At 46.2% G+C, this 22234-nt stretch overlaps 1 protein-coding gene across 2 annotated transcripts in view; it reads left to right on the top strand.

Annotated features, from left to right (window-relative positions):
- The window catches only part of TRIM44 (tripartite motif containing 44), a 77079-nt gene that overhangs the window by 44086 nt on the left and 10759 nt on the right, over window positions 1-22234 (top strand). The window lies entirely within an intron of this gene.

The following is a 22234-nucleotide window of genomic DNA, read 5'->3' as shown; positions in this document are numbered from 1 at the left end:
TCCCCGGGTGGTGCCTGCGAAATCCAGCAGATGCACAGCATGCTGAATGAAAGTTTGGCGCAGAAATGTATTATTTATCTGCCCTTATGATGCAACAGTGAATTATGATTTTTGTGCATTCATAATTGAGCTGTAAAGCAGAGGTGAGAGACAGCGGGTATTTGATGGAGACGTTTAAATGCCTGAAAAGTATGAATAATGCAGAAGAGGCAGATCTCTTTCAGCAGAAAAGAGGCTCGCTTACAAGAGGTCACGATGTGAGGCCCCAAGGGGACAGACTTGGGAGTAACGTCAGAAAATAATTCTTCCCGGAAAGGGAAGTGCATGTTTGAAACGGCCTCTCAGGAGAGATGGTAGAGGCAAGAAGAGTAACACAATTCCAGAAAGCTCTGGACAGGCACAGGGGATCCTTAGCTGTGGGGGAGTGAAGAGCATGGGCTAGAATTGAGCTTTGGTCTCTGTCATTGCAGACTGGATGGGCCTTGCAGCACCGTCAAATTCTGCTTCTGTGGCCAGTAAGATTAGTTCCCTGCCAGAGGCCCTCTGTCGCTCTGAAATTGCACGGAAGAGAACGATGCTTGCAGAAGAAGTGTTTCCTTTGTCAGGAAGATGGAAGCCTTGCTGCCCTTCCCTGGGACCTTTTGCTAATTATCGACAGCCCTGTGCAGACCTAGCAGCAGCCAGGAAACGCAGAATTGCCCTGCTTTTAAAGGTTGCGCTTAGAAGGATTGATTTCCAGCAGGCGAACAGCCTGGCAGCGGTGCGTTAGTAAAACCCTCTTTCCATCCTGTTGTTCAGTCGTTTGCCAAAAGAGCGAGTTCCTGGCGAGTTTGGGAGGGCAGTGATTAATGTTCCAGTTAGGGGCGCTTGACTGACAAAATAATTACTCAGAAAATGTAATTTTCCCTGAGCATTATCGAGAGTACTGTTTCAAGGAGCCTTCATTAGCTGTGCTTTTTATCGAGAGTCATAATGCAGAAACCCCCCGGGATGATATTTGCGAGGCAGAGTTGGATTTTACTCTGTGTTTTGCTCACTGTGTGATAACAATGACTTTCTTCCATCTCATGCCAGGGAGCTCTTAGTTTATTTATTTATTTATTTATTTATTTATTTATTTATTTATTTAAGTTCTTTTAATATACCGATGCTCAAGACTAGGTCTTATCGTACCGGTTTACAATAAACAAGGGGGGGAACCAGTTAACATAGGAAGCGAAAAGTTACATTAAAACAGGGAAATCGAACATGGCTGTCTGAAGAAAAAGGATAGATTAACAATTTCAATTCTAAACGTATAGAAGAGTCAGTCAGCAAGGAGCGGTTGCTTCTCTGTTAAACTTAAATACATATTTACATAATGGAGATTCAATTGCCATGTTAATATACAAGAGCGGTTCTAGAATAGCGGATACTTAATGCAGCTGGGAGAGGATATCAACCGGGGAGTGGAGGTCCTTGCGGGTACAATGGGTACCCGCAAAGACTTAGTTGTGCCCGTGAAAGGCGCCGGCCACACAGCTCTGGAAATGGAAGTTTTCTGCTGATTCCCCAGGACAGGAACACGGGACCCCTGCCCTCGTGCCTGGTCGCCGCATCTCAAAAAAGATATAGTTGCGATGGAGAAGGTACAGAGAAGGGCAACCAAAATGATAAGGGGATGGAACAGCTCCCCTATGAGGAAAGGCTGAAGAGGTTAGGGCTGTTCAGCTTGGAGAAGAGACGGCTGAGGGGGGATATGATAGAGGTGTTTAAGATCATGAGAGGTCTTGAACGAGTAGATGTGACTCGGTTATTTACACTTTCGAATAATAGAAGGACTAGGGGGCATTCCATGAAGTTAGCAAGTAGCACATTTAAGACTAATCGGAGAAAATTCTTTTTCACTCAACGCACAATAAAGCTCTGGAATTTGTTGCCAGAGAAGGTAGTTAGTGTAGCTGGGTTCAAAAAAGGTTTGGATAAGTTCTTGGAGGAGAAGTCCATTAATGGCTATTAATCAAGTTTACTTAGGGAATAGCCACTGCTATTAATTGCATCAGTAGCATGGGTTCTTCTTGGTGTTTGGATGATTGCCAGGTTCTTATGGCCTGGATTGGCCTCTGTTGGAAACAGGATGCTGGGCTTGATGGACCCTTGGTCTGTCCCAGCATGGCAATTTCTTATGTTCTTATGGACCACTCGCAGGAAGGGGGCACCTCAGTGGGCGAGATGTGGCTCCGTTTTCCTGCACAGGGGGAGGGCAGCGGAGTAACCGAAGAGTTACCCTCCTAGATTCTGCCAAGGGAAAACCGTCAGCCCCGGAGCAGGGTTAGTTTCACTAACTGGGTATATTTACCCACAGCAGAAAAGGGATAGGTCAGAAGCGGGGAATACCAGGCAAAGGTTGTGACGTTTTGCTTTCGTTCCGCCGCCAGTGGAAACAGGAGATGCGGCGTTCATGGGCACCTTTGTACACACGGACCTTGCAGGCAGTCTTCAAAGAGAAACTTAGCGGGGTAGAATGTATTTACCTATCATGTTCATGAGATGCCCCTGCCAAGCGGAGGATCCAGGAAACTTGCAAAGCAGGTTCATGATTAAACACAAATTAAAAACAGTAACACAAAGTAAAACGCATATCAAATTACTTCAAAGTAAAACAATAAATAGCAACAACCGACTCGCAGAAGTTGCTGCAAGGTCTGCAGGTACTTGCCATGGGCAAGCAAAATTGACCCCCCTAAATGCTATGAGGGTATTTTTGTGATATAAAGGCCAAGCCTAGCATTTGTTCTGTCTTTAGTTCACTATCAATAACTATATTGCAAGACTTTTATTTTGCCCTGGATAAAGCGCCATATAAGCGTGGTAAGTACATTTGTGAATGCCGTAGAGATCTGTTCACTGGGAACCAGACTGCAGCAGCCAACTCCATTTGGAGTGCCCACTGGATGGTAATGACTTCTGGTCACTCCTGGTATTTACTGACCAGGTGCAAACTGATGACCCCAGGGTTAATGTTGGCAGACAACGGGCAAACCCAAGTGTAAAATCCTACACTTGGGTTTGAGTATAGAAAGGGTAGATGGGTTTCGCCAGGTTGTACCAAGTACTGGAGAGGAGACTCGAGTTTTGTGCTTCAGGCTTCTGAGGTCTGCGTTCTCAGCACTCAGCTGTGCTCCCCGGGGAATGTTATTTTTAAATCAGAATCAATGATATCCCTGAGTGAGACCACAATGAAGTGTTTGAGGCCAGTGTTACACTGCAGGAGGGTCTTCTAACAAGCAAGGCTTAACTTCTCTGCGCACACAACTCTTATTCTTAATTTGACATTAACTTTTGGCAGGAAGACACAGGTTTTATCTGCAAAGCAGACAGATATAGCAGCAGCCTGCACACATACTTATGTTCCATTATCAGAGGAACCGCTACACCCATTCACCCCCTCCCCCTTCAAAAATATTCCATGGGACAGGAAATGGTGATTATACAAATGGTTAGCAGACAACTGGGAGGGTGCATCGGGACAAAGGTTGCTGCTTATTAATTAATGGCCTTGAAAACAAAAGAAATAATCCTATCATACACATGCAAGCACCTTGGCTCCAGGATACATCCATGACGGAAGGACAAGTTTGGTATCTCAGTGTTACCACCTGGCCCATCCATCGCCTAATTTGTAGATTCTGCATCTGCTTTAACTCGCAAAACTCTTTAGAGCTTATTGAGTGTTCTGTGGATGAGAAGCAACGAAACGAGCCAGTTCCAGAAGCGCCATTAAAGTGCGAGTGTCCACGTAAACCCAATGCCCTGCTGCTTCGGTCTGGAGTGCAGTGCAAGGCCGGGTGGGCCTCCCTAACATCCCTTAAGGGCCTTCCTTACTCTTTGAGGGGACTGAGCGTGTCCTTGGGCATCTAGGTCAACGCCACATAGAGCTATTTTGTGAATCCAAATAGCAGCTTTCCTTTACCAAATCTTTTCTGAAGGTCTGTGCCACGTAACATTGGGTGCTGACAGATCTTGCCCACCGGCGGAGCTGAATGGACAGCTGACAGAGTCATTCCCTTTCCTGGTCTGACGTACGATTTCCGGCAAAAGGCATTTCATCGCATGTTCCGTGGCATTTGCTTTCTTGCTGAGCAGACCTCCCGAGCCTCTCTTTAGATTTCACTAAATTACAGTTCACTGTCTTGCATTATTGCATATGGCAAGAAGTACCCCAAACCCTGGGGGAGACCGGGAGGGGGCAGAAGAGTCAGCAGTCGCTGTGAACCCTGTTCTAGCCATTGTAGTAACCCTGCCGCCACATTTTACAAGGATTTGAAGGGTAGACAATTCACTTGTCTTACAGATTTTCTGCTTAAACACATCCCTGTGATATATCAAAGCTTGAGCCTGTGTTTTTATTGCAGTTTCCATACCTTTTTGACTCTTAACAGCACGTACCTCTCACGCAAATGAGTGAAAACCAAAGTCTGGATCCTCATTGGACGAGTGTAAACCTTCAGTCAATCAACTCAAACTCCGCAGTAAATGTAACCTGGGTCTCTCAAATCCTTTGGTTATGCCCCCTCCCCTCTGCAATACTTTTAGCTTTCCCCTCCCCCCACTCCCCAAAAAAGCGGTAAAATTAGCTTTCTTAAAATTGCAGCACAATTTACTGCAATTAGGGTTATGTCAAATCAAACATTGTGTTTGAGCACCACTGAACAACAGAGCTGGGTCTGAGTCAGACCAGAAGGAGTTTTCCCGTGAGAAACCGAGTGAGGAGAAAACCTTAGCATTTGATTTGCTAGCTGATTTCCGACAAACTCATAATTCAGAAAGTCTTTCCTGTAATTTAGGCTTCTATAGAATAATTATAATTCTTTGCATTTTCCTCCACTCAGAAACCCAATGCACTTTGGGCCAATGTAGTAAAGGCTTTTTCCCATTTTGGGGCCAATTCACAAAGGTATTTTGTTCTTATTCTGTCTCTGTGGGAAATGACCTTGATGAATCTATCAAAAGACTGCAGAAGACATCTATCTGGCCCTTTAGGATTATATCAGACACATTGGTACCAGAACCTCAAGAACCAGTGCAGGGATCTAATTCCAGTCCTTGGTTTCCAATGGGAGAGGGAGCAATGTTTATTATTCAGTTCAGTTACCTTAAATTTAGGAAGCCGATTAAAGCTTATCTGTTTACATTTTTAGGTGTTGGATGATCGAAAAGGGGTTGGTTATGTTAGGGGGATCTGAAAGGGGGGGGGTGTTATATTGTTGAAGGTGATTGATGAGATGGCAGTAAGATGTTGGGGTGGGCTTGGTTATTTTATGGAGGGATCTGTAAGGGGGATGTTACATATTGTTGACATTGATTGACAGTATGGCAGTAAGGTATTGGATGACCAGGGCGGGGCTGGTTATGTTAGGGGGGGGGATCTGTAAGGGGGATTTACATATTGTTGACATTGATTGACAGTATGGCAGTAAGGTATTGGATGACCAGGGCGGGGCTGGTTATGTTAGGGGGGGGATCTGTAAGGGGGGATTTACATATTGTTGACATTGATTGACAGTATGGCAGTAAGGTATTGGATGACCAGGGCGGGGCTGGTTATGTTAGGGGGGGGATCTGTAAGGGGGATTTACATATTGTTGACATTGATTGACAGTATGGCAGTAAGGTATTGGATGACCAGGGCGGGGCTGGTTATGTTAGGGGGGGGGGATCTGTAAGGGGGATTTACATATTGTTGACATTGATTGACAGTATGGCAGTAAGGTATTGGATGACCAGGGCGGGGCTGGTTATGTTAGGGGGGGGATCTGTAAGGGGGATTTACATATTGTTGACATTGATTGACAGTATGGCAGTAAGGTATTGGATGACCAGGGCGGGGCTGGTTATGTTAGGGGGGGGGTCTGTAAGGGGGATTTACATATTGTTGACATTGATTGACAGTATGGCAGTAAGGTATTGGATGACCAGGGCGGGGCTGGTTATGTTAGGGGGGGGATCTGTAAGGGGGATTTACATATTGTTGACATTGATTGACAGTATGGCAGTAAGGTATTGGATGACCAGGGCGGGGCTGGTTATGTTAGGGGGGGGATCTGTAAGGGGGATGTTACATATTGTTGACATTGATTGACAGTATGGCAGTAAGGTATTGGATGACCAGGGCGGGGCTGGTTATGTTAGGGGGGGGATCTGTAAGGGGGATTTACATATTGTTGACATTGATTGACAGTATGGCAGTAAGGTATTAGATGACCAGGGCGGGGCTGGTTATGTTAGGGGGGGGGGGGATCTGTAAGGGGGATGTTACATATTGTTGACATTGATTGACAGTATGGCAGTAAGGTATTGGATGACCAGGGCGGGGCTGGTTATGTTAGGGGGGGATCTGTAAGGGGGATTTACATATTGTTGACATTGATTGACAGTATGGCAGTAAGGTATTGGATGACCAGGGCGGGGCTGGTTATGTTAGGGGGGGATCTGTAAGGGGGATTTACATATTGTTGACATTGATTGACAGTATGGCAGTAAGGTATTAGATGACCAGGGCGGGGCTGGTTATGTTAGGGGGGGGGGGATCTGTAAGGGGGATTTACATATTGTTGACATTGATTGACAGTATGGCAGTAAGGTATTGGATGACCAGGGCGGGGCTGGTTATGTTAGGGGGGGGGGATCTGTAAGGGGGATTTACATATTGTTGACATTGATTGACAGTATGGCAGTAAGGTATTGGATGACCAGGGCGGGGCTGGTTATGTTAGGGGGGGATCTGTAAGGGGGATTTACATATTGTTGACATTGATTGACAGTATGGCAGTAAGGTATTGGATGACCAGGGCGGGGCTGGTTATGTTAGGGGGGGGGGATCTGTAAGGGGGATTTACATATTGTTGACATTGATTGACAGTATGGCAGTAAGGTATTGGATGACCAGGGCGGGGCTGGTTATGTTAGGGGGGGGGATCTGTAAGGGGGATTTACATATTGTTGACATTGATTGACAGTATGGCAGTAAGGTATTGGATGACCAGGGCGGGGCTGGTTATGTTAGGGGGGGGGGATCTGTAAGGGGGATTTACATATTGTTGACATTGATTGACAGTATGGCAGTAAGGGATTGGATGACCAGGGCGGGGCTGGTTATGTTAGGGGGGGGGATCTGTAAGGGGGATTTACATATTGTTGACATTGATTGACAGTATGGCAGTAAGGTATTGGATGACCAGGGCGGGGCTGGTTATGTTAGGGGGGGGGGATCTGTCAGGGGGATTTACATATTGTTGACATTGATTGTCGGTATGGCAGTAAGGTATTAGATGACTAGGGCGGGGCTGGTTATGTTAGGGGGATCTGTAAGAGGGATGTTATATATTGTTGAAGGTGATTGACAGGATGGTAGAAAGCAAGGTTGGAATTTGGGAGTGTTTTGGTATCATTTTTATGTTGTGTGTGTGACTTGCTTTTGTTTTTCTTCTATTATGCGTGTTTTAATCTGTAAACTGCTTTTATTGTATAATTTATTGGTCATGCAAAAGGTTTGGATAAGTTCTTGGAGGAGAAGTCCATTAATGGCTATTAATCAATTATACTTAGGGAATAGCCACTGTTATTAGTTGCATCAGTAGCATGGGTTCTTCTTAGTGTTTGGGTACTTGCCAGGTTCTTGTGGCCTGGATTGGCCACTGTTGGAAACAGGATGCTGGGCTTGATGGACCCTTGGTCTGACCCAGCATGGCAATTTCTTATGTACATTTTTTAATAAATAAAGAAATTGCAGCTTAGTAAACCAAGACAAAATGAGATAAGAGTGACTTGCCAGAGGTCACATGAGTATCCGTGAGAGAACAATTCATCCCTCGGTTATCTCAACTACTGATTCCCACTGTGACCACAGGGCCTGCAAAGTAGACATAAAATAGTCCTTTTACACTTTACTATGATTTTTTTGTTTTGTGGCTTGGTAGATTTCCTCCTGCTCCTTTAGGCTAAGGTGGCATGACCCTTCATTCACTGCTACCCCTCACCTCCAGCTTAGCTCAGTCCTGGGATGGGAGCCACAAACCCCAGCTCCCTCTGGAACCTGGGTAACATAAACCCTAAGTCTTGTCACTAGGTGTTGCTGTTATGTGATGACTGGGACTCCGCCTCCCTATCACCACCAAGGCTGTAAACGCTGCCTCTGCAGCATCCCTAGCCTTAGCCCAGCAAAGAGAAGTCTGACCCGGGAAATAAACTTAGATGTTCCATATGCCAGTGCACAGCGTCACCGCTTGAAGCACTACACCGGCCTTCACTATAAAAATAGGATTTATCTGGCCGACTCCTTCAGCTTCTGGAGAACCAGCCAGGTTCACAGAAGTCCCACAGATGGCAATCACGCATGCTAGAGCTGGTCGGCAGTGATGTCTCAAATGTTTTCCTGTCGATAAGTAGGCTGAACAGACAAGGAGAGCACCTCACTAGTGCCACTAGTGGAAAAGCAGGGCAGAGCCATGCTCCCACAGCACTGGAACTCCCTCACGCCCCAAGGAAACAGGCTTCGGGGGATGTGTTGGTAAGACCTGTGCCCAAAAACAGTGTTGACAGCCGTCGGCAGCATCGAAACCCACGGACCGACGCAGGTGTCGAAACAGGGCAAGCACGACACTCCACGCAAAAGCAATCCCGTACTTGCGTCGAAAAGGGTGGTACACAACGCAGAGCCACAACGCATCAAAGCATGGCTTGCAAGCACCGCTCACATGAACACAGGTGCCTCCCAAGCGGAAGACGATGCAGGACCACACAACGAAGCATCCATCCATGACGCACATGACGCAGTCGAGCGTGTGGCAGCCGCAAGACTTTATTCAGAGAAGAGAAATCATTGCCTGCCCGAGTCCTTGAGACGTCATGACAGTGACAGTAACTGAGCTTGATGTCCCTCCTGTATAAATATATAAACCCTGCAAGCTGCACTGATTGATAGCCCAGGACTGCACTGCTTCAGTCCTGGAAATGTAAATGAGAAGCAAAGGGCTCCAGGGGAGACCTCAGGACACCTTAATTATCGGTGCCTTCCTGGTGGAATGCAGGAGGAGGGCAGCTGGGCCGTTCCCTCGGCTTTTCGCCGCACCTTCTAGTGACAGGGCTCCCGTCGGGGAAGAGCGGGCTCTGCTTCTGTCTTGCACTGAGAGCTTTCATTGGGTCTTGGCTAGCAGTCGGCAGGGGCTCACAAGAGGGCAGGACATCGCCGCCAGCACTGGGAACAGTCGTAGGGCTGTCAAGGGAGACATTTTATTCTGCTTTAGCTCCAGAGAATGCCAAGTGAACATTCTACTTCTCTCAGAAGATCTCTAGGTGAGAGGAGCTGTCTAGAAAAACATCTTTCTTGCCACAGTAAATTCTGCAGGGCTGGAGGCACTCTTGTTCCTGTCACAGGTCCACTACCATTTCTAAAAGGAACATACAACAAGAGCATTGAAAATCACAACTAACCCTTCATGTGCTGGGTTTCCCTCCCTGAACTTGCCTGACTAGAAGCACCGTGAGGCCACTGATGACGATTAGTATATTAAAACTTATTCATGAAAAAATTAAATGCAGAGCCTCTACTCTAGGCCATCAGGACAACTCTTGACCAGCAAGGAGCTTGAATAATACCAGTGTAGACAACAAACAGGTCCAAATGTGATACCATGGAAAAAACAAACCAATGTTTACGAGAAGTTGACAGGGAATACAAAAGTCCACCGACTTGAGGAAGGCAAGTGAATTTCGTAAAGAGAAGAACGTGGGTCCTGGCAAGGTCTCCCACTCGAACACCAGATGCACCGAATGCCCGCTGTAAGGACACTAACATACCACTCCTGTTTTCCTGGAGGAAACTCCACTGGTAAAATGCGGAACGCACGGGTGGACATTCTCCACAAATCTGCTGTGGTTTATGGCCTTGCACCAGAAGTAAAGTTGGGTAGACTTGTTCGACCTTGCAGTCCTTATCTGCCGTTGTGATCTCTGTTTCACGCCACTGATTGTTATTCTGTTAAAGATGGTTTACGTGCATTAGGGGCATGGCCTCTCGGCACATTTATCTGTGCTGCTTTTTTCCTAACTGCATCAGGAGCTGTGGGAGAGGACAAGTAAGGGTGGCTGCTTTTGCTGTTGCAGCCTCTTGGTATTTTTTTTTTCTGGTACCATGAAAGATATGAGCATGGGATTTAGTGGGGGAAGATGCGGAGAGCTTCCCTTCATCTGTCTGGTGTCCGCTGACTCACGCCCTGCCCATATCATGCTGGTGCTGTCTCTGTATCCAGCACAACATGGCCCACTGCTTCCCATTCCCTGCAGAGATCCTACTGGGGAAGCAAAAAAAAAGATGACACCCACACAACACTTTATTTGATATTATCCTTGTTATATTTGGCTCTGAGCAATTCATGGTCTTTCTTCTCAGCCATCTGTCCTTCCTGTTGCCATTTGCTGTTCAACGTTCTCTGATCTCTAGAGGGCCGAGGAGGAGAAATAATTAGGTGACAGATGTCTGTAGAAGGAGTGACTCTGCACTGCCACTCTGGAAAGCTCTATGCACACTAATGGTCTATGAAGTTATTCCCACTGTGACACTCACAGGAGGCTGGCTGCTCAGGGAATGGAGGAAAATGTTCCTAGGGCTACTATTTATGCTTTAAAAGCCTTGTGAATGCCTCAGCACTGTGTAGAATGTTTTTTACTTATCAGTACAGTGCAATAGGGAAAATTCAGCTACGGGAAGGAAAGATCCTTCTGCAAAGGGAGCAAAGCTCGTGACACTGGGAAGAGAAGGCAGTCATAAGCGGATGGATGAGCAGATCAGGTTCTCCCAGGAGCTCAGCTAGGGGAGCTGCTCCTTCGACTCCGCGGCAGAGTCCCTGGTTTGAAGCCAGAAGGGTTGGAAAAACCGGGGAGAAGCAGGGGTAATCTCCAATCTGTGATGGACACACATGTAGACATTTTCCTCAGGAACATTCCTCCCTATCCCCACGCTGCCCTACGTGCTCCCTCCTCTGCTCTTTTCAGGATGGAGATTGGTAACATTAGCCCTTAAAAATCAGATATACATTTCAGTGCATTTCTGCTCTAGCCCATGCCAGGGGTAGAGCTGTGTACTTCTGACACAGATCACATACGAGGCTGTGATAACATTCTCACCCAGATCTGAGGAGATGGAGATCTGCTCCTGCAGGAGGCATGGCCTAGCAATTAGAGCAATGGGTGGGAAACCAGGGTTCAAATCCCACTCCTTCCCATTGGGTTAGTCATTTTATCTCCCACTGCCTCAAGGACCCCCTTAGATTGCAAGCACTTTTGAGTAGGGATTTATCTTGGTTGAGTACTTACCATCACTATACATTGTTGCATAGGCCCATTAGTCCTATAAATATTATATATGTGCACTGCAACCCAGCATCTACTCTTCAGGGTACTCCCTCCGACTTGATCCAGCGTTCAGAAACAGCACAATTAGGAGCTTTGCTAGCTTGTGCCTTACAAACAGTACTTGTGCTTCCTTAACTATAAATATAGGGCCAGCTCAGGCACAGTGCTGCCTTTGAGGTATCGGGTGCTAAATCTCAGCAGACTAGGGAACATGCAGATATAGACCTGTCACTTGTAGGACAGCTGCCAAAGTGAATGGCAAATGGATCGCTGAATGCCCGGCCACTAATCACACCCACCTTCCCCTGCACCACACACACAAACACACATTTCCCTTTGGGTCATGGACCAAGCCTTCATTTACTGACTTAAATTATATGCAAAGTGCTAATGACATCCGCATGCATGCCAAATGAGTTCATTATGAACTGTGCCATTACAATCAACAAAATGAACACCAAATGAATTCAGAATGGGAGACCATTTCAAACAATCTGCAACTGAATTTCTAGTCTATAAAAGTTATAATGAGGAGATCCCATTGATTAGAGGCTGGAGAACTGAAGGGTAACTGGCAATGCTACTTCTGGAGCCTCAAGAGTCAAATAACCAGCTCCTGGGCATATGTGGTTATCTGGACAGAAAGTGACAGAGAGAGGGATCCTAATGCCCAATACATGTCTGCCTAATTTCACTTCTGGTGCAATGCCTTAGACTCCAGTTAATCTCTGGCTTTCCTTTTGCTCACTTTATGGTGCTGGGCAACCTAGAGATCCAGATTCCAATTCCACCTGCATCTTTACATGACCTGAGAAAATCACTTAATCAGCCAGTGCTCAGACTGAGGGCCCTCTCAGAACTAGCTTCAGATCTCAGATGAAATAAGCAAGTTTTCTTACCGTAAATGGTGTTTTCTGTAGATGGCAGGATGAACTAGCCATGTTGTCGGGGGTGGGGGGCCTCCGGCAGCTCTGGGTGGAGCTTCTCTCCAGGATCACAGAGCTTTGACCCTGTGCACCTGCGTGGGTCTTCCGGCACGAATGCCATTTCTCCTCAGTCTGTAACATAGCTTATCCAGCACAGTGGGAGTGGAGAGGCTGTCCAGGGAGGTGGGTGGGTTAGCATGGCTAATTCATCATGCTATCTATGGAAAACACTGTTTACGGTAAGCAAACTTGCTTTTTTCCCCATCCATAAGCAGGCTGAATTAGCCATGCTGTCTGAGAGTCCCCAGCTCAGGGTTGACTTCTGCACACTGTATTATGCCGACATAGGAGTGGGTGTCTACCCCTCAGAGAAGTAGTTGTGCATGTTTGAGCAACCCGCAGTGCCCGTGATCAGCCTCATTTCCTTGTCTCGTGCTTCAATACTGCTGAAACCAGAGCTGCATCCAAAGATGCCTGCTGGTCCAGATAGTAGTGTGATGTGAAAGTATGCAGAGATGACCACGTGGCTGCTTTGCAAATATCCAGCAATGGAGATGTGCATTTCAAGTTGCTACTGCTCTTACTTGATGCGTCTGAAAGTTGTGTCAAGTGTCTTGAGTAACAAAAGTGAATGCACTGGGATATCCAGTTTGATAAAGTCCTCTTTGCAACCGGAAGCCTGGCGCAATTGGGTTGAAGGACACAGAAAGATGAGAAGTTCTACCTTCTGACTGCATCCTTCGCTTGTAGTAAACCAGTGCCCTTTTACAGTCTAAGGTGTGGATGAGTCTCTCCCTGTTATTTTTACGTGGCTTCGGAAAACAGGTAGGTAATTTGATGGTTTGATTCAAATGGAAAGCCGAGATTACCTCTGGTAAGGAGAGATGAGTTCTCAAGGCAATCTTGTCACGGTGGAACTACAAATACGTAGTGTAGTGAACTAGGATCTGTAGCTCACTAACTCATCTTGTTGAAGTCAGTGCCACCAGGAACGCCACTTTCCAAGTGAGATATTTCATATGTGCAGCGTCCATGGGTTCAAAGGGTGGGAGCATGAGCTGCTCCAAAACCAGATTTATGTCCCAAGGAACCGAAGGTTTTGCTATAGGTGGCCTCAGTTTCAAGATCCCCTTCATGAAGTGTGACATCAAAGGATGGTTCGACATGGGAAGGCCATTGCATGGGTGATGATACACTGGTATACCACTCACATGGACCCAAGGATGCCATCGCCAACCTTGATTGGTAGAGTGTATGCAGGTATTCCAATAGATCTTCAGGTGAGCAGGAGAATGGGTCTATTCCCTTGCCAGTACACCAAGCTGTGTAATGCTGCCACTTGCCTTGGACTCCTATCAACAACTGAAGGTGGTCTAATACTTTCCTTTAAATCTCCAAGCGGGTGAGATGAAGCAAGAAGTATATAGGGTGTAGCAGTGTGCCCCCTTCCTGAGTCAGCAGATCCACGCTGTCTCCCAATGAGATGGGAGGAGTGATGGATAGCCTAACTAGATAGGCAAACCAAGGTTGTCTTGGCCACGCTGGACAGATGAGGATCAGTCCGCGATGTCCACAATGCATTTCTGGATTGTTAGGGATATCAGCGGTATCTATAAGTGTAGTAGAGTCCTTCCAACCAAGGAATGAGGAACGCATCTTGTGCGAATTGCTCCTGGCTCGAAGAGGTCCATGCATGGGAGGCCCCATGCTGCAAAGGGATTGTTCGCTACCTTCTGGTTGAGAGCCCACTCATGCGGATGGAATATACTGCTCAGTCTGTCAGCTTTATTGTTCATAATCCCTGGGAGATCAGTCACCTTCAATGAGATGGAGCATGCCTCTGCCCATTCCAGGATCCAAATTGTTTCCTTACATAGGATCGAGGAACCTGACCCTCCTTCCTGTTTATTTAAACATGGCTATCTGGTTGTCTGTGTGGGTCATGTTTCTTCCTTGAAAGTGGTCGCGGAACATATGGAGGGCATTCTTTATTGCTCTCAACTCTAGGAGGTTTATTTGTTGGGTTCTCTCCAATGGTGTCCATAGACTTTGAGTCTTTACATGCCTTAAATGAACTCTCCAACCTCTTGTTGATGCGTCTGTGGTTAGAACTAGTTGATGTGCCAGGTTGCGGAACAGGGCTCCTAGAGTAAGGATTGGGGACAGCCACCATGCAATGTCCCTTCTCATAGCCCGGGTCAGTGTCACTGTCTTTGACAATGGTTGAGTAAAGTGGGTCCATTGGGCCTTTAGTCCCCACTGCAAACAGCTCATATGTAGTCAAATGTTTGGGACCACATATATCGCTGCTGTCATGTGACCCAGAAGGGTTAAAATTTGATGTGCAAAGGGGCGTGCACAATTTTTCAACTGTGTAGTTACAGTGTGAAGGGTTTGAGCCCTGTCCCCCGGCAGGAATGCTTTCACCACGATGGTGTTTATACTGGCTCCTATGCGTCAGTTGAAGGCTGGATTTCTCGTAGTTTATTATGAAGCCTAGCCCTTCTAAGCAATTTATCGTGTCCATCAAGTGTGTTTGAAGAGAAGTCGCCTCTGATGCCACCAGAAGCCAATCGTCCAGATAAGGGAACAATTTAATCCCTTCTCAGGTGGGCCACCACTACCGCTAAACATTTTGGGAATTTTCTCAGGGCAGACAATAGTCCAAAGGGAAGAACCTTGTAATGGTAATGCCGTGCATTGACTTGGAAAAACAGGTAGCACCATGAAGAATGGGGCATTGGAATATCTGAGTAAGCATCTTTGAGATCCAGCGAGCACATCCAATTGTTGGGCTATAGAAAAGGCAGAATGGATTTGAGGGATGTCATCTTGAACGTCTCCCTGCGAATTAATTTGTTGAGAGCCCGTAAATCCAAAACTAGATAGAGACCTCCCAATTTTTTTAAAATGAGGAGTTTTGGGAAAGAAGCCATTGTTGCACTGATGTGAAGGCACCACTTGGATTACTTGTTGTTGTAGTAGTGAGTCCACTTCCTTTTTGCAATAGTTGTGCTTGCATGCAGTCCCACAGGGAAGGAACCAGCCATGGGAGAGACGGGTTCTTTTTGAAGTTTAATGGATGATGCTCAATACCCAACAATCCAATGTGACTGTTTCCCAAGAATCGTAAAGCTTGGATATTCTGCCCCCCACAAATATCAGTACCCGCGGCCAGACCCTCCTCAAAAACCCTGTTATGGCTTTGGGTTGGTGCTTTGTTGTTGCTCTGTTGACATTGGCCCTTTGGTCTATTCCTGGGCTGTGACTGTTGTAGCTGCTGCTAGGGCTGCTGGTACGCCACTGGACAGTAGGGTGTGTACGTCCTGAAAGGGCGCCTTTGGTAATATGATTTTTTTGTAGGTTGAGTAATATTTCATGGCAGAGGACTTTTGTTCCTTTGGGGAAGCTAGGGACAAGCCTGCTACGTTCTTCTCCTTAAGCTGGGATCTTGTTTCCAAACAAGTTGTCTCCCTTACCCGGCAGATCTGCCAACATCTCGTGGAAATCCTCATGTATGGCACTGGCCCTCAGCCAGGCTATTCTCTGGACCTCAATGGCCAACGCCGATGTGCAGGACGATTTTTCAAATACCTCATACACCGAGTGAAGGAGGTGGCGCAATCCTTCCTCCAGATCCATGAAGGGCTGAGGCAACGCCTTGTTTGACATGTCAGCCGTGAAGTGTGGTTTGAGGGACTGTAGACACTCATACAAGTATTGAGTGATGTAGAAATGATGTTGTTGAATCTTGGCATTCAACATCGCCACTTGGAAGGCTTTCTGTCCAAACTCATCCAAGTAACGGTTTGTCCCTATACGGTGGGAGTTCGAGTGTAGCCTATATTTTTTTAGGCTTCTTCATGGCTGATTCTACAACTACAGAAACATATGGCAGTTGCACTGTTCCGTAGTATGGGGATTTCCTCATCTGGAACTTAAAGTCAGTTTTCCTGGACATTGCTGGACCTGAGAAGGGAGATTTCAGGTCTTGTCCATTACATAGTTCAGGACTGCATGGGAGGGCAAGGATGTAGGCTCAGCTGGAACTTCAATCTTTAAAATCCCCAAGACTTTCAGTCTTGGGTCTGGCACCTTTTTGGTTTCGATCTTCAAAAGTGTCCCCACCTTCTCAATAAACTTAGAGTAGGATAAGTCCTCTGGGGCGAAGATGGTTCTGGTGGTTCATTCGGTGGGTCCGATGTCCTGTGCATTTCCTGGTCAGTGGTGGTGTATTATGCTGTGAGTGCTGTTTTTACTGACATGAAATTGTAGCATGCGTTGAGCTCTCTAGTTGGAAAAGCCTGACAGGTGGACATTGCTGCAAGAACTGTGCTTTTTCCTGGTCAGTGGTGGTGTATTATGCTGTGAGTGGTGTCCTGTGCATTTCCTGGTCAGTGATGGTGTATTATGCTGAGTGGTATCATGGCTAATGAATTGATTGACATGGGTTTTGCATGAAAGAGGCTGGGTGCAAAGGTTAGCACCAGGTGGTACACACAGATTTTGATACGGAAAACTCCTTAAATTGGGTGTAAAGTTTATGTACTAAAGAGATGTATGCATGACCCAGCAGGAATGTGTGTGCACACATTTGCACTCCTTATTGAATTGGGCCTCTTGTGAGCTGTGTGACCTCTGCATTCCTCTCGGGTGTTCATTAAGGTCACTTACTGAGAAAGACGGGGTTATTCTCCTTCGCCTGTGAAATTTCAGTTCAGCTACAGGTCAAGCTCAGATTAAGACCATACATGCCCAAACTGTGCAGAGGAAGGGGCTGGAACGGGGGGTGTTGTGTAGGAGGCGGTGGTCTCCTTCCTAAGAACTGCAGTGTTATCTTTGTTTCTGTGGCTGTGGGAGTATGCAGGCTGCTGGTCCAGATGCCAGAATGCATCAAATTCTCTTCAGAATTTAACTATCCCCCATAGCAAAAGGGGATGAACCGTTCCTGGTAACCAGCAAAGTGCACCCAGAGGGAAGTAACCAGGAGGACTGTTCCTCTCATGTGCAGAAATGCAGAAGACACACATCAAAGCACGAAAAGTTTACAGAGAATTTCTGTGAAAGACAGGAGAATGCTAGAAAGGGACATCTTAAAAAGCTGGATCTTGTTATTTATTGCCGGCTGTCAAGTACCGGGGAAAGGGCGTTCTGTGCTCTTGGCCTGGCCCTTTAGAAACGTCTTTCTGGAGTTCTTAAAAAGGAGGTGGATTTTTAAGTCAGCTTTGCTGTACAATCAAGTGTAGATAAAATGTGCTAATAAATCTTTTAAAAATACATAAAATAGCAAAAGCTGCAATGCACAGGAAAGCCTCCTGAAAAAGTAAGGTTTTCAGTCCTTTCCTGGTTAGCGGTTTGAAGAAAATGCACCATGTACTGAAATTCTTGTGTGGCGGTCCCATCGCACCCACCCCATGGTAGGCATATTGGCAAGTGGGCAGCGAGTCTTTTATAGCCCTAATCCGAGCCCTTGGCTATTTTTACTGACAGGAAATAGTCAATGAACCCACACACAAAGCGGGTCACACCCTGGACTTGATTTTTGTCAACAAAGGCATTACGAATATTTCCAACTCGAAGAACAAAAAGATCCCTTGGTCAGACCACACTCTCATTTCCACCTCTTTCGCACTGAAAGACACCAACACTCCCAACATCCCTTCACCTTCATTCCACTACAAAAAGCGATGCTCTCCAGAAGACCTTAACACCCAATTAGTCTCCCAGCTCCCCCTATTAGACCTCACCGACCCGAACACTGCCATTCGTTCATGGAACAATATAACAGAAAATATAGCCAACAAGCTCTGTCCGTCTATTACAAAAAAATCTCACACCAATGCAGCCAACAGACAACCTTGGTTCACCAACGAACTCAGAAAACTTAAACAAAGTTTAAGAAAAAAAGAAGCGACCTGGCGTAAAACCCCTTGCGACACCACCATCTCTTCATACAAATCTACACTATACCAGTACAATTCTCTCACCTCAAAATCAAAAAAAGACTTTTATGCATCTAAGATTCACAACCTGGTCTTTGACGCCAAAGCCCTCTTCGCCTATGTCTCCAGCCTCACTCAAACCATACCGCGAAAGATCCCCGGCAACATGGCTCAATCCAAAGCTGATGAACTCGCTCAGTTTTTCCAAAATAAAATTTCCAATCTCTTAATACAACTGCCTCCCGACACCGCCGCTCTCCAGACATATCAACAACCTGCTCACAAAAACGTCAGCTTAAACACCTTCGAACCTGTAGCTTCTACTGAGATACTAGCCATCTTGAGAAAAATGAAACCTTCATCTCATCCTGCAGACCACATCCCTTCCAAACTACTTCTATCTATTCCAGACACAATAGCAACATCTTTGACAAACATCATCAACTGCTCTCTAGCCCAAGGAACCTTCCCTGATGACCTCAAAATGGCCTCAATCTCACCGCTCCTAAAGAAACCCAACCTTGACCCGAAGGACCCCAACAACTTCCGTCCCATAGCTAACCTCCCATTCATTGCCAAGATCATGGAAAAACTAGTGAACTCTCAACTCTCAGATTTCATCGAAGACAACAATCTTCTCTTCACCCCACAACACGGCTTCCGAAAAAATCGAGGCACAGAATCCCTCCTCTCCTCGTTGACAGATTATATCTTAATGGGCCTGGACAAAGGAAACTCTTTCCTATTGATCTTGTTAGACCTTTCAGCAGCGTTCGACACGGTCAACCACACCATCCTCCTAAACCAGCTTTCGTCTATAGGAATCAGCGGTACCGCCCTATCCTGGTTCAAAACGTTTCTCAATAACAGAGGTTACAAAGTTAAAATCCAAAACAAGGAATCCTCAAGATTTGACTCTGTCATAGGAGTCCCTCAAGGTTCTTCATTATCTCCAACCCTATTTAATATCTATCTTCTTCCTCTCTGCCAACTTCTTACCGACCTCAATCTAAAGTACTTCCTTTACGCAGACGATATCCAAATCATCATCCCCATCAAAGACACATACTCTAAAACTATTGACTACTGGGAATCATGCCACCTGAAAATCAAACAACTACTAAACAACTTACACCTCATATTAAACTCTTCCAAGACAGAAATCCTACTCATCTCTCCCGAAAACAATATCTCCAACACTACTCTTCCCACCAACCTACCTACCACACAAGTTAGAGACTTAGGAGTGTTAATAGACAACCGGCTAAACTTCAAGGCACATATCAACAAAACAACCAAAGACTGCTTCTATAAACTCCAGGTTCTGAAGAGGATAAGACCTCTCTTCCATGCTCAAGACTTCAGAACGATCATCCAAGCAGTCATTTTTGCAAAATTAGACTACTGCAATTCCCTATTGCTAGGTCTGCCCTCATCCTATTCCAAACCACTACAGATGGTTCAAAATTCAGCAGCCCGATTACTAACAGGCGCAAGAAAAAGAGACCACATATCACCCATTCTGAAAGAGTTACATTGGCTACCCGTCCACTTCCGTATCATGTATAAAGCCATATGTGTCATCTTCAAAACTATTCATCAACGCATCTTCCTCGATCTACAAATCCCCCTCCAAGTACACAACTCGACAAGACCTACCAGAAATGTTTACCGAGGCGCCCTCAAAGTTCCTCCTGCGAAAATGACCAGACACATCACTCTAAGAGATCGTGCCACCTCCACAGCTGGCCCTTCCCTGTGGAATTCCATTCCTACAGATCTCAGACTGGAACCCTGCCTCTTAACTTTTAGGAAAAGACTTAAGACTTGGTTATTCAAGCAAGCTTTCCCAGACACAATCTAATGTCACAAGTCACGGACTCAAACCAAAGACTTCAAAATATTCAGCCATTAATCATGCCATCTATACATAGCATTTAATTTATTTATATACCGTTTAACCGTTTATTCTTTCCTATCTCTTCCTTCTTATCCAAGTTCTGCTACCCCTATTATTTGTAACTGCTCCTTCGATCACCACAGTTCTAGTTGATGTATCTAATGCACTCCCGTTTCATGTAAACCAGCAAGATATGTGCTCATGATTGCCGGTATATAAAAACCTTAAATAAATAAATAAATAGCATGCGTTGGGCTCTCTAGTTGGGAAAAGCCTGACAGATGGACACTGCTGCAAGAACTGAACCCCCTCGTTCTGCGCTAGACCTTGTGACAAAGTTGAATGTTTTCACTGCGGCGAGGATTGCGTTGGTTCTGTTTCGTCAGAACTGATTTTTTTATTTTGCTGTTGCTAGTACGGGTGAAAGTGGTTAGCAGGTTTCTGCCCTCGTCTCTCTGTCCCTTCCATGAGAGTCACTGGGCACCAAGGAGCGTAGTAGGACTGCTGACCCCTTCCCGCCTACTTCTTTGCCTGCAACAGGCATTGCACGCACCCTCAGGAGCAAGGCTTCAAGTTGTAAAGAAAGCTCCTTCATCCCCAACAGCTTGAAGTATCTTCATGCCGCGAGATGCGGTCGCATGTCTGGGTAATCATTCTAGAAAATTCCATCTGGCACCAGATCTGAGGTCTTTAGGCGGTTTTACTTAAAACTTGGTTTCAGCCAGGCTTTTAGTTGATTCTACTCTTATGGTTGACCGTTTATTGCTGTTGGTTCTAGGAGATTTCGTGCTTCCGTTTTAAGGAGATTGTTTGCTTCTTGTGCTGATTGTTTTATTGGTTGGATACCCTCTGCTTTACTATTGGCGGTTTTATGTTGTTCATCCAGCTTGCTCTCTGTATTTTGCTGCATTTATTTGGCTGTTACTTGCCTAGAGCTCCCAAGGCAGGTGAGAAATCCAATTAAAGATAAAAGTTGGTTTCTCTTCACCTTTTCCTTGAAGTGCAGACACAGGGACTGGAGAAGTGACATCTGCCTGAGCTGCAGCTGTAGGGGAACGACCTCTGCATCTTCATGCTTTCCCGAACTTTTGGACTGAAGCGCATTTTCCCGTCAGGCTAGACGTATCTGGCTTCATAAATTGTTAATTTTTTTTTAATTAAAACAGTGGGATTTGCATTTCCAGAACCATGAAAATATTTGGACAAACCCCAAAATGTCCTGAAACTGAAAGCCAAGCCGGGCTCAGCTGCTCACAAGGTTTTGGTCTGAGAGCGACTTTCTTCTTCGGTAGGGTCTACGGTTGTTTGCTTTTATTCCATTGTACAGGTATTCCTGGGCCCTTTTTTTTTTTATCCTTTTCTGATGGGGGAGGTTTTGCAGGATGGGATCGCACTGCAGCCAGGCTTCGGTGCTGCCTGCAGGGCCCTGTGGAGTCCAGCACAAGGAGGCGAGGAGAAAGGCAGTTGCCGCGTGCTTTCGGCCACTCCACCACTCCTGCCTCGCCTCGTCCCCTCCGTCAGGCGTTAGCAATGTTTCCTCATCGCTTCTTGGTCTTTTGGCTTCCTCCATCATTTCAGCTCTCTATGGCCTCTTTTTTGGAAAGAAAAGACTCCTGGCGGGAGTGAGTCCCTTAACCTAGACTAGGGATGGGGGGAGATGGAGGGGAGGGTCCTCACAGCCGCACAAACTCACAGAAAAACAGCCACAGCAAGCACTGCATTTCACCAGGACTTTGTTTTGGTGCATTAGGCTTCATGGTTTTTTGTTTTGTTTTTTTAAGGAGTTTTACTCACTTTGTGTTTACACCCCTGACAGGACCTGAGCTTACAGCTTTGTTCCCAGGGTATGGTGCAGAGGAGGGGAGGGGTGAGGCTGGAGCAGAGTGGAAAAGAGCTCCTCTGCTCCCTAATCCAGCCCCTCCCCTCCTGCTATCCCCCCCCCCCCCCCCCCCCCCCCCCCCCCATACCCTTCCTTCTCTGAATCAGGGAAGCCAGGGTTCAAATCCTACTGATTGTACCTGTGACCTTGGGCAAGTCACTTCACCCTCCACTGCCTCAGGGCCTGATTTACTGAG

Source organism: Rhinatrema bivittatum, chromosome 17 (assembly GCF_901001135.1).
Source record: "Rhinatrema bivittatum chromosome 17, aRhiBiv1.1, whole genome shotgun sequence".
Lineage (NCBI taxonomy): Eukaryota > Metazoa > Chordata > Amphibia > Gymnophiona > Rhinatrematidae > Rhinatrema > Rhinatrema bivittatum.
This window is presented reverse-complemented; position numbering and strand designations above follow the sequence as displayed.